The following is a 12612-nucleotide window of genomic DNA, read 5'->3' on the forward strand; positions in this document are numbered from 1 at the left end:
CTCTACCAAATCAATCATCATTGTGGGAAGTAATCACAGCCGGAAAGGAAGTCTGACGTGGGTTCCATTCTCAGAGCAGAGTTTATCTCACTGTCCATGTCTATTATACACCCAAAGGGCACATTTACATAACACAGCCGTTTCACAAGCCTTTCAGAAGAAAACAAGTATCTCTTTCCACACTTACTCGTTTGTTATCTCCTGGGCTCATGGCATGTTATTAACACTGCTCTGCTCCTTATTCATCAAACCCAGAATAATCGTTGTCTTTGTCTTCCAAGAAATACTTCATGGCATTAACCCCTGCTATTCTGAAGAACTTTCATTTTCATTGCTGCGTATGGAAATAAACTTTCCCTTTTTTCATCAGCTAAGGTCAGCATACAGAGGTGAGGAAAACAGTGAGAAGCATGGGAGAAGACATGATGGGGTTGAAGAACAGTAGCAGATAATTTATGACTTACCTTTCCTCTCCTTCCATTTTATCTTTCAAATTCAAACTATTTTAGGAAATATCTTTCAAAGCTTAAGAGTTTCTGGGGACGTTTATAACCTACCACAGTTCCTTGACAATCAAAAGGGCACTTTTCTTCTGAACTGTGAAGACAAATTCATAGGCGGAAACATTTTTAGAAATGTAATCTCCATACCCCCAGAAATAAAATGAGAATGTGTACTTCTCAGTAGTGATCTTGACAATGCTATTTCTTACTCTACAGTTGAAGAAAAAGAAGCATATGTTGCACAAACACCTTTCAGGTCCATGGATGTGAATTTAAGAAGTTGTTTGTGAAAAACATCCCAGTTCTATACTTAAATGCCTGCAAAACACCTGCCACCACTGCACAATGTGTAATTCTTGGTGGCATTTGGTAGACTGACAACAGAAGAAATTGGTACTGGACGTACTACTGATGTCATAGAAATAATTATACTACTGAACAATTGCTGAAATCTATTTTTAACATAAATCTCAATAATAGACATGTAAGAATGAAAGATTTTGTAAACCAGTTATGGGACGAAAAAGACTGTAGTTGAGAGAATTAAAGTAAGCTAGGAATATTCTTACTAAAATTGATCTCTTAAAGGTCAAGAATGAGTACTCTCTAAATCCTGTTGCTTGTTATCAGTCCTCATCTTCCTTAACTTCTCTTTACCCCTCCTCTTTCTTGTAATTCTCTGCCCCCTTCTCTTCTAAAATGTCACATTCTCCTGGTTCTCTTTCTGTTTCTCTGAGTGTGCTCCTACCCTTCTCCTACCGCCCATGAACAAGTTGAGATAAATTGTTAAGAAAGTGAGCTTGGAGTCACACTTAGGGTTGAATTCCAACCTGATCATTCTTTGAGTAATCTTGGGAAATAACTGAATATCTGTACATCTCAGTGTTCTTATCTATCTAATCAAGATTATAAGTATACTACTACCATGTAAGTTCTCATAAGGACTACCCCTTTGTACAACTTCAGAGGGCCCCATTTCATTCCATGTAAGTGCCTCCCTACCCACCAGAGTTTGTATAATGTAGCAAGCATCCCAGGCTCCCTCACTTGTTTAGGATCTATGAGGGCAGACACTATGTTTTGTTCACCAAGTGCCTAGAACATTCCCTGGAGCATAATAAACACTTAATAGATATGTACTGAACATCAGCTCTGTCATCATCAGTTACTCATGTTCTTTTTACCTTTCTGTGCTACCATCCTGGCCTTCTATACTAAATGTCATATCATGGTTCAATACGGCTGCTGGAGTGCCAGCCATTGCATCTATACTCCAAGCAGCAGAAAGGAGAAAGGGAAAAAAAGTGTACTTCCCAGATAATCAATTCTCCTTAATGATCCTTCCCAGAAGTCCCACAAAATGCTTCCACTCACAGCTCTTTGTCCTGAACTTAGATATGGGACCCCACTTAACTGGAAGGGATTGGGAAATATAATTTTTGGCCGGGTATATTGCTGCCTCATATAGAATCATGGTTCTGTATTTTAAAAAGAAAGGGAGAATGTACATTGGGCAGGCAACTAGCAGTCTCTGCCACAAAAGCACTTGGCACAGCTCAGAGACCACCCTTCCCGGACTCTCCTCTGTGAGGCCCAGGCCCCATGCTCTGCTTTCATGACCTCGCCACTGGGGAGAGCACCCCTCTGTGAAGAAGCTTGTCACATTTTTGGAAAAGTAAATGTCTGAGTTTTTGTTTGTTTTTTATTTTGTTTTGTGTTTGGCTCTGACAATCATTTTCCTATGACTTTCACCAATTTGTACTAGTTCTGCTCCATGAAAAAAAAAAATCTACTTTTTTCTTCAGTATAACCATGGATGGTTTATTGAGTGGTTGGATAATAGCCCTTCAAATTTTTTAAGAAAGCCATTATGTGGTAATGAAATCTTGCCTTCTTCAAACTAAATGTCTTCAGTTCTTCAAACATTTCTTCGTAAGATCCTACACTATTATTCTTACTCTACATCAGGTTCTCACTGGCCTTTATAAAACATGGCTCCCAGAACAGTGTAGGGTATTCCGGATCTGGGCCAGCCAGTGAACTTGGGGAACTAACTGTTCCTGTTCTTCCCAGCACCCGAGATTGAATTAGCTTCTTTGTCAACTGCATTATACTATTGGCTCATTTGGAGCTTGGGTCTACTAAACTTTCAGGTATTTTTCACATGAACCTCTATTAAGATGAGTTCTCTCATTTATACTTTATAATATTTTTAACCTAAATAAATTTATATTTGACCTTGTTGTACTTTCTCTTTAGTGTATTTGTTGAGATCATTTAGAATTCTGACTTTGCCGTCCAGGTATTTTCTATCTCTACCCATCCTTCCCCCGGCTTCATATCCCCTAGAGATCTGAGCAGCTTGCCTTCTACATCTTTACCTAGGTCACACCACTTAGCAGAGCATTGTTCTAGTGGTAGATGGTAAGAAACCCCCTATCTGGTTAAAACTAACCCATTGTCATGTGAGGCAGTTTCTTTCAGTCATGTTCCAGGGTTTTGGGTGAATTTCATAGTAAAATACAGATAGGGTAAAGAATGGACTTTGCTAGAAATAGGAGGAAACATACAAAATGAGGGTCAGCAAGAAAAAGAAAGTATAGGTCTTTCTTCCTCCCATTGTTCTTTATGAGAGGGGGGTGGGGTCAGGGCATTGACCTCACCATGTGGTTTTGTGTTCCAGGGCAGGGACCTGGTCCCAAACTGCTTTCCCTTCTTTCAGGGCAAGTCTGAAAATAACCTTATTGGTCACCTGGCAGTCTGGATTTGGGTGCCAGCTGTTCTTAGGAGCTCCCTGCAGAAGCAGACAACCAGCACCTGCAGACCTCAGACCCATGGGATGCTGCAGCCCCATCTCCTCATGGGAGGATGCCAGGAGCACTTCCCACTGGAGAAAAGGTGCCCCAAATCCCAGCTGGATTGTTGTCCAGACAAAGTAGAGGGAATTCCCAAGGTCATTCTTGCCCACTTCTGCCATTTGCATCACACCCATTAATTAAAGATTCTTTGGATTTAGCCTTTTATTCAGCTGCAAATTCACCAAACAATCCTGACATCCAACCCTAATTAATCATCTTGTCTATAAAGAAATCAGTGAAAACCTTGGTAAATATGTAGCCCTCATCAAAGACTGGCAGCACGAGTTCCATAGGCACACATTCAATCTACCCCATTCCCAGAATAGAAGCTCTTTGAAGACAGAGACTGTGCATTATTCTGTCACCCACAGTGTTTCACTCCTGCCCCGAACAGAGTGACAGCAGCCACACTTACTGATGGTACCAAGTTAGGCACTGCACTGCTTGAATCCATTACTTCATTGACACTTCATAACTCTTCCAGGGTACCCAGGGATAATACCCATTGTACAGGTGAAGAAACCAAGGTTCAGGGAAGTTAAGTGTTATGCACATAGTATGCAGATGGGAGCTAATGGGGCTGGATTTGAGCTAAGACTGACATGCCCAAAGCCTTTTTTTTCTGTTGTATTAACTGCCTTGCAGGCTCCCAAAATATCAATGAATAATCAAGTCTGTTCATCTTTACATTTCCAGGCAGGATTGTGGACAACAATTCTGATACATGAAGATTTATGTTATCATAACAGAATCAGGTCACCATAGTCCTCCTGGGATAAGAGCCAATCCTAAACCCAGAACAAAGCTAACAAGTCTGGGCTCAGTCTGCTACCAGCTTATCACATGAGCTGTGCACCAAGGGCAAACACTCCCTTTAAACCTGTCTCTAGGAATCCATCAGCCCTACCACCCCACCTGTCCCCTGGATTAGATCTTGGGTTGAGACCAAAGCTTTTTCAGTTACTCTCCAGTAACAATAGGTTTAAGGTAATAATATGCTCAGTCCAGTCTAATATCAAAACTCCACACTCATTCAATTTAAAGTTTCTTCCCCTCTCCCAGCCACCCAGGACACTCTGGGAGTTGGACTTTTCTTTTTCTCACTCTCTACCTCATTCGTGAGCTGAATTGTAGGGCCCCTCCAGAGTGATTAATGGGGTTGGAAGGGAGCTGAGGAACAGAAAGACCCTCTGGGTGTAGCCGGGGACTTTTAGGGGTTCCTGCAAGAGCCCCCTTCCTGGAGACCACAGTCCCCTGGTGCCGGTTGTCCTCTGGCTGACTGTTAACAAGCTCTTTGCACCCATCAGCAGCCCAGGTTCTGTTTGCAACAAAGTATCTCCAGCCCTTTCCTGCTGTAGGTGCCTCATCCTGGCAGAATGTCTTCTTGGAAAAAGTTCTTTTCAGGTGACTCACAGCTGGCTGTTCAAACTTCAGAGAACCCATGTCACACTCTCCAGGGGAGTTTTCTCTAGGTGGCTCCTTTCTCTTTGGCTTAAGGAGAAGGGAAAGCCCTCCCTCCTCAGCCCCCGTGGGTGGGACAGGTGGTGGCACCCGGCATACTGGCAGCCCTCTACTGGCCTCTTGAACCACCCAGTGAATTCTAGGCCTTTTCTCATGGACCTGCTTGGTGGCTGATGAGCAAAGGGCCACAGCTGGTTTCATAGTCGCTGTGTTTGTAGTGTTGCACCTGTTATTCTTGGCTTCCGGTGCTTCTGCTAAAGCTTTAAGACCAGAGGAACAGTTGTGTTTAACATCCTCTCACACAAGTATGACACAAAAGAGATCTCAGTAAAAATTAGCAACTCAAAGGTACAGAAGGGAGGGAAATAAAGTGATCCATGAGGGTGAAAGAAAGGCACTAATAATGAGTTTGCTTATTGGGCACCTATCTCGTACCAGGCATTATACTAGGTTCTCTGCACACGCTACATCATTTAATCTTCATATCAACCCTATGGAGTACGTATTACCCCTGCCTGCACCCAGCACCCTCCTGCAATTTTACAAATGAGAAAACGGAAGTTAATACCTTTCTCAAGAACACAAGGTGACTTATCTGATTCCCAAACTCACACATTTAACCCCCCTACCACACAGCCTCCCCAAAATCAGGAAGGAGGATGACAGCTCTATGAGAGCCATTAAGAAAAACACCAGTCAGTTGTCTCTAAGCCCAGAGAGAAAGAATTCAGGTTCACACTGTTTTTGAGAATGTTATTGGGGACCCCACTAACGCACGCTGCTGATTCAGTAACAGAGAGATTTGCCATCCTAGGAAACCATCGTGTCAGAACTAAACTCTCCTGCCCACCGTTCCAGGTCCCTACCAGTCATGACATTAGCCTTTCCCAGTTGCCCGACAGGGACCTTCCACTCTACCCAGACAATTGTTTTCTTGGCCCAAGAATGCCAAACTTACTTTCTTCTCAATTCAGAACTTTAGTGTGTGATATACTTCCAGCCTAAAAAATTCATCCAATTCTTCAATCTATATTTGTAATTTTATTTCAAGAGCCAACTAAGAACTCAAATCATGAATTGGTTTGGCATATTCATCCTCAGTTCATCCTCATTCATTTATACTTTACTCATTTTTCCTGAGGACCAAGAACGCAGGGAGAAAAATTTATAGACTTGCAATTGTCTTTTCCTACCACTAGATGGGGATATAATGATGGTAAGATGAAATGCTGACTCAGTTTGCTAAGAGAAACCAGAAAACTGGTAAAGTAGAGGCTGAACTTAGAGGCTGAAGCTTATAAATTGGTCAAGTACAATAAGTCTGTAATAGATATTTTTAAATTAATTTATTTATACTATATATATGCAGAGCTAAACAAGTGAATAAGTGAAATGCAAGTTTGCAAGAAGCCGGGACCGCCTACGTTAGGTTTGTATTATATGATCTTGTGTGAGGAATCGCGGCATGTTGGAGCAATCACGTACCCATCATTTTCCTCCTAAAGAAACCAAAACCCAAGAATGTAAAGCAGTTTATCAGAGGGTAAAAACAAAATTTTTTATGTCATTTTGAAATTGTTTTATTCCGTTTCATGATACCTCTGATTTATTTTTCTATTAAGACTATAGGTAACAGTAAGAAAATTTAAGAATTAAAATTTTCTAACTCATTGGACTCTCTCACATCCCTACAAAGTACATAGGAATAGCAATATCACCAGCCATAGCAATCATTTTTGAGCACCTAATATGTGTTAAACATTTTAGGCGATGCTTTACATACCTAAACTCTTTTGCCTTTGCTGCCCTGGGCTGGACCATTTCTGGCTATGGCCACAGAAAGCAGCGGAGCACCACTGCTCTGAGGACCCAACCAAGCCTTGTAAATTTTCTGGACTTAGTTGTTTGTTATGGAAACAGCATGGGATGGCATTGAGCCTTTCTATCAAATGTTTATTCAGTACCAGCTATGTCCCAGGCTGGAGATACTAATAAACACTGTGCCTGCCCTCTGAGGGCCCCATCCAGTGGAGGAGACAAACAGGGCTTGGTGGCAGTGAGCTGAGGGACCTCAGGGGGAGGAGCAAGTGCTGAGGAACTGGGACTGAGGGGGTGACCCAGCCTGCAGCTCAGAGGATGCTCAGCGCCGTTTCTGCCCTCACCAGCTCCCCGTCACGCCTTTGTTGGATCCAGTGGGATCCCAGAGATCACCTCTGTTGATTGTTCATTTTTAAATTAAATTAAACATGACGTAGTGGCCTGAGAAGGAATCTCAGAAGTGTCTTGCCCCGCCCTTTCCCCCAGGCATGCCGAGCAGGTGTCCACACCACCAGCAGAGGGCGCTGTGCCCCAGCTGGCTTTTTTCAAGGGACACTGCCGGTAAAACACATGGTAAGAAAATCCTTGAAGCTGGAACCTTGTGATTATAAATCACTGGGCTTTAAGGCTCCTGTCCATAACTTGCTTTGGGACATTTAAATTAAGCAGTCTTTGCAGAAATCGGAATCCAGAATGGGATGAGGGAAATCTAGTTCTCACTTCATTTGGGGTCAGGCTTGTGGGACACCTCAGCCCGCCTGTGTTCTGGGGCACAGTCACCTCCCCCCTTGGTTAATGGCAGCTGTCACTGACCAGCATCTGTCGGTACTAAGCACGCTGCATGGTGTGTCATCTCTTCCAACCCCCTCAGCCTCCGTCTCGGTCGTCCTGAGGAGAGCAGTCCTCTCAGAGCCACAAGGACACCTCGTGATGACCCCAGTCCTGGCAGGGGCTGGATGGGCAGTATTCATAGCCTCACTCCTGTAACTACTGCAGGCTCAGAGCATATTCTTTTTGGTCACCAGCTTGTAGTACAGTCAGGAGGAGAGATGCTACCCCCATCCCAGAGTGGCCAAAGGATCTGAGCTCTGAGAGGAAATCCATGTCTCTCCTCAGCCCCTCCACCAAAGGCCACTTCAGACAAGAGCATCTTGTCAGGACCGCTGTCTTGACCACTAGCCATGGTGCAGGGACCCAAGAGCCTCCCTCACAACGGCTGACATTAACATGAGAATGGGCCATTCAGCAAACTTCTCAGCACGCACTCCTCCAGACTCCGGGCTGTGTGCTGGCATGTAGAGATGAAATGGGCCTATAGTCCCCATCCTGGATCCCAACCTGAGGTGGAAAGGAGTAACAGACCAACAAAGAAAACATTGATTTGTGTGAATATTTGTTCACTGGGCTGAAAGCCACAAACACTGGGGCTCTTTCTGTTTCTCTCACAATGAATTGACTCTCTCCCTGACATGGTGTCCACACGTGGATACCTCTCCGTAAATATTCCCTGAACAAATGAATATTGAACTCAGCTAAGGAGGCAGCGCTCGCTGCTTATATTCCCCAGGTTTATAATCAAAGAAAATTTGCGTTCTCTCCCTTTAAAGTTCTCTCAGAGCACTTAGAGGCAGCGTAGAAGGGGCACTGTTGCAAGTGAAGGTCTGATGATGGTTAAGGCTCAAGACTCATTCACCTTCATGCCAACAGAATGTCTGTGGTTAGAGGGGCCTCATCCCCACTGGGAAAGCCCACTACACTGCTGGCCTGATTACTTTTTCCAGTTAACCTAAGTGATCCAAATGCAGTATAGACACTCCATGTGTGAGTTTCAGCTTCCAAGATTCACTAGACAGTGGCTCTACCACCTGCGCCCCACCTTGGCTGTGTGTGGGGCATGAAACCGAGCAGGACCCTGTGGGGCTCCTGGGCATGGAAGCCTTTCTGCATCTCCCATTTCTTGTTTGTGGGGAATAGACCCCAGCCTCCATGACCTTCCCTGAGTTCCAAAGGGCAGGTTCAAACTGTTGCTAATCAGGGAAGGGAGGGGATGCAGAGAGAAGGGAGGAGCAGTCAGGAAACAATAGTGCAGCCTTGGGGCAGGGTCCTGGTTCCCCCTCAAGGGATACACATATCAATATCTTTGAGCTCTTCTACAGAACTAAAACTCCCAACAAACTGAAGATATTAGCATTCTTCATTCCGGAGAAGGTCATAGTTTGATAACCTGGAGAATCTCATCAGGAAACCACCTGAGGCCAGATCAAAGGAACCAGAGAAACTCATCAGCAGACCACCTGAGGCCAGATTAAAGGAGTGTAGGCCCTGTGCATACCCTAATGCTAATTAGCAACTCCGCCCTTGAACCATTGCTATACAATTCCTCCCCAAATCTTCCCTGGTTTGGACACACAGTCTTTCAGGGCACAAGTCAGCTGTGTCCCCCTTTGCCTGGCAAAGCAGTAAAGTTCTTCTTTTCTACTTCACCCAAAACTCTGTCTCCAAGACTCGATTCAGCACCGGTGCACAGAGGCGGAGTTTTCAGCATCAGGCAGGATAACATAGTGACCCTTCTGTTGTCACATGTGGGCTTTGTCAAGGCAATGACTAGGCAAGCTCTGGAGATTAATGCTTCAAAGAACCCCTTCAGTCTATCACTAGATTGCAAGTGTGAAGATGATGTCATCACTTTGGAAAATGACCTTGTCAACAAGGTCATTTTGGTTTATGATCTCTATTTTCCAACAATGCTTTTGGTTTATGATCACTGATTCACTTACTCTGCCTCATTATTTCTTCTTAAGCAGATCCTGACAAAAGCCCACCTGGGCAAAGGTCTCACCTAAGGTAAAAGTCTCTGGTTGTGATTATTGTTTATAATTAGAGTGACTAAGGAGCAAAGGGCCCCCCCCCCCCCCGGAAATGCTCTTCAGAACTAGGACCATGAGTTCAAGCTACCTTATCATGACGTGGCATCTGTGTGAGGCCTAAAGGGAATTCTGCTCTCATACAGAATTAATCATTCCATCTAACCAGTAATTGGGCACAGTTTAGGGGTCTCATATAACACTCAACTGAGATAGGAAGGAAGAACCAACTCATATTTCAAAAATTTTAGCCACATGAATGAGCCTGAGTGAACGCTATTTGCAGCTCCTTGGCCTCCAGGCCCTCAGCTGTCCACTCCTCACGAAGAGGAGGGTCTTCAGCATTAGTCCAGGTGAGATTCCGGTGCCAGGTGAGACACACCAAGGAATACTATATATAGAAAGATATAATCATGGCTCCTGTCTTTTTTTTTTTTTTTTTTGCGGTACACGGGCCTCTCACCGTTGTGGCCCCTCCCGTTGCGGAGCACAGGCTCCGGACGCGCAGGTTCAGCGGCCATGGCTCACGGGCCCAGCCGCTCCGCAGCATGTGGGATCTTCCCGCACCGGGGCACGAACTCGCATCCCCTGCATCGGCAGGAGGACTCTCAACCACTGCGCCACCAGGGAAGCCCATGGCTCCTATCTTTAAAAAACTTGACATCCATATGGGGAGCTATGCAAAAACTTGCTTTGTAAAAACATAAATTGAATTATCTAAATACTAATAATCACTGGCAACTGAACGCTATAAATAAAAGTCCTAAGACCTTAGAAAACAGAGTCAGTGTAAATCAGACTAGCCTGCCACAGCCTCACAGGGGTGGGGCTACAGGCAGCCCTTGAAGGTGGGTAGGTTTGGGAACTGATCAGTATTACTTCTTTTCTCCTATGTATTTAGCCACAAAGGCTGATTTTTTTTTTTTTTTTTTGCAGTACGCGGGCCTCTCACTGTTGTGGCCTCTCCCGTTGCGGAGCACAGGCTCCGGACACGCAGGCTCAGCGGCCATGGCTCACGGGCCCAGACACTCCGCGGCATGTGGGATCTTCCCGGACCGGGGCACGAACCCGTGTCCCCTGCATCGGCAGGTGGACTCTCAACCACTGCGCCACCAGGGAAGCCCAAAGGCTGATATTTTAACACCTGGAGTCTGATTGTCCTTGGGAGGTCTGGTGATATTTTTACTGTGACTATGGCCATTTTCCCAGGAAAATAGTCAAGCTCCATCTGATAATTATTTATTTACGGGATTCGCTGGTGCTCCCATCAATTTCAGTAGAGCTGTCTTGACCTGAAGCATCATCCAGGGCTGAGGCTAGTTGAGCCTCCACACTGCTGGGTCCCCTAAGGTCTCACACTGAGCTCTGACCACTCAGAGCCTTGCTGCACTGTCTCAGCCAGGGATCTCCTGCCAAACAGCACCCAGAACTATTCTAATGTCTTCCTCATCAGTCCTGTATAGCAAGCTCTGGGTTGGCACAAGGGCTACAGAGAGGATTAAGATGGGTATTTGTGGACTGGAGGGGCACACAGTCCTCACATAAACTTTAGCTTAATGTTGTGAGTACAATAACGGTGGCAAGCAAAGGGAGCTAAGGGAGCATGGAGGGGGTTCGAGAAGGCTTCCTAGAAGAGGTGGTGCAGGAAATGAGCATTGAGAAAGTAATGAGGCCAAAGAAGAGAGCTGATGGGATGACATTAGAAGGTAAGAGAACACCATGAACAAAGACAGGGAGGTGAGAAACTTGGTGGAACTGCAGTGGTGTGCGGTGCTGGCTCTTTTGCTAGAGCTGGTTGGAGACGTTCAAGAATTTCCAGTTGTTATATTCAATATCCTGTGATAAACCATAATAAAAAAAATGAAAAAGAATATACATGTCTAACTGAATCACTTTTCTGTACAGCAGAAATTAACACAACATTGTAAATCAACTATACTTCAATAAAATAAATTTTTTCAAAAAAGAATTTCCAGTTGTTAAAACTTCCGTAGCTTGAAATTGGCTATAGTAGGAATATTTATACCATGGAAGTTGGCAAATGCTACAAATAAGGACCTTTTTGTTTATTAGAAAGCCATTTACCAGCACACCACTGGACCTTAATGTGAAGAAGTAAAAGCAATTTGTTAATTTTAGAAGTAATGGGACTCTTGGTTAAAAGGAGCAGAAGTTTATGCTAAGGATACTGGGCTATCTTGTAGATTCCAAGCAAACTGCAGGCCTTTAGAAATGGATCTAAACAAGAACCTGAACACTGTCAGGACCTTCTGGCTTTCAGCTCTGCTTTTTTCTGGTATCTCTGTCTCTGTCTCTCCCTCATTTCTCTCTCTCCCTCCTACTCTCTCATTTCTCCTCGTGGTATCTCTGTGTCTCTGTTCCAGATGTCAGGAAACATCACTGACATGGTTCTTGAAATTTAAATATTATAGCTTGAACTACTGAAAAACACTTATTTCCCCTTCTCCGTTCCAATCCGAAAATGTTCTAGAGAAGGATTATAATTCTCTCACTTTGGCCAGGTGTTCACTTCTGGACCAACCAACTACAGTAGAGGAGGTGTGATTTGGAGAAGGAACTGAAATGGTCCCTATTTGGTCAAGTGCCTATCCCAGAACCTATCAACTGTGGCCAGAGGTGAACACCAGCACTTGCAAGGTAACCGTGGGGGTATGTAGGGGTAGCAATTCCCAGAAGAAAAGGAAGAAAAGCAATAAGTTTCAGCATGGAGAAGCAGCATAGCAGAAGGTAAGCTTATAAGGTAGGCAGACTTTTGAATAGCAGGCTTGGGCTTCATCCAGGGGATGACTCAGGGGACAGGGCTCGGGCACCTGGGGAAAAGTATAGCGGTCAGATTTCTGTTTTGAATAGATTGCCATGGCTCTGCTGTGAAGGATGAGTGTGTGACCCGTCCAACTGTGGCAGAGAGAGCAATTAGAAGATGACTGCTCTAGCCCAGGCAAGGACTGACTTACTTTATTTCATCTCACCTTACGCATATAACTGTGTTTTGTTTCGTCTGTTTCTTTTTGCTGGCGTCATCATATTACTCCTTGTCTTTTTCTTCCCCTCATTAACTTGCAAGTGCTTACCATACTAGTGGTTATC

At 44.5% G+C, this 12612-nt stretch overlaps 1 pseudogene; it reads right to left on the reverse strand.

The window, feature by feature from the left end:
* The window catches only part of LOC136118534 (polyadenylate-binding protein 4-like), a 57135-nt pseudogene extending 53655 nt beyond the window's left edge, over positions 1–3480 (reverse strand).
* Between the last annotated feature and the right edge of the window lie 9132 nt (positions 3481–12612).

Source organism: Phocoena phocoena, chromosome 1 (assembly GCF_963924675.1).
Source record: "Phocoena phocoena chromosome 1, mPhoPho1.1, whole genome shotgun sequence".
Classification (NCBI taxonomy): domain Eukaryota; kingdom Metazoa; phylum Chordata; class Mammalia; order Artiodactyla; family Phocoenidae; genus Phocoena; species Phocoena phocoena.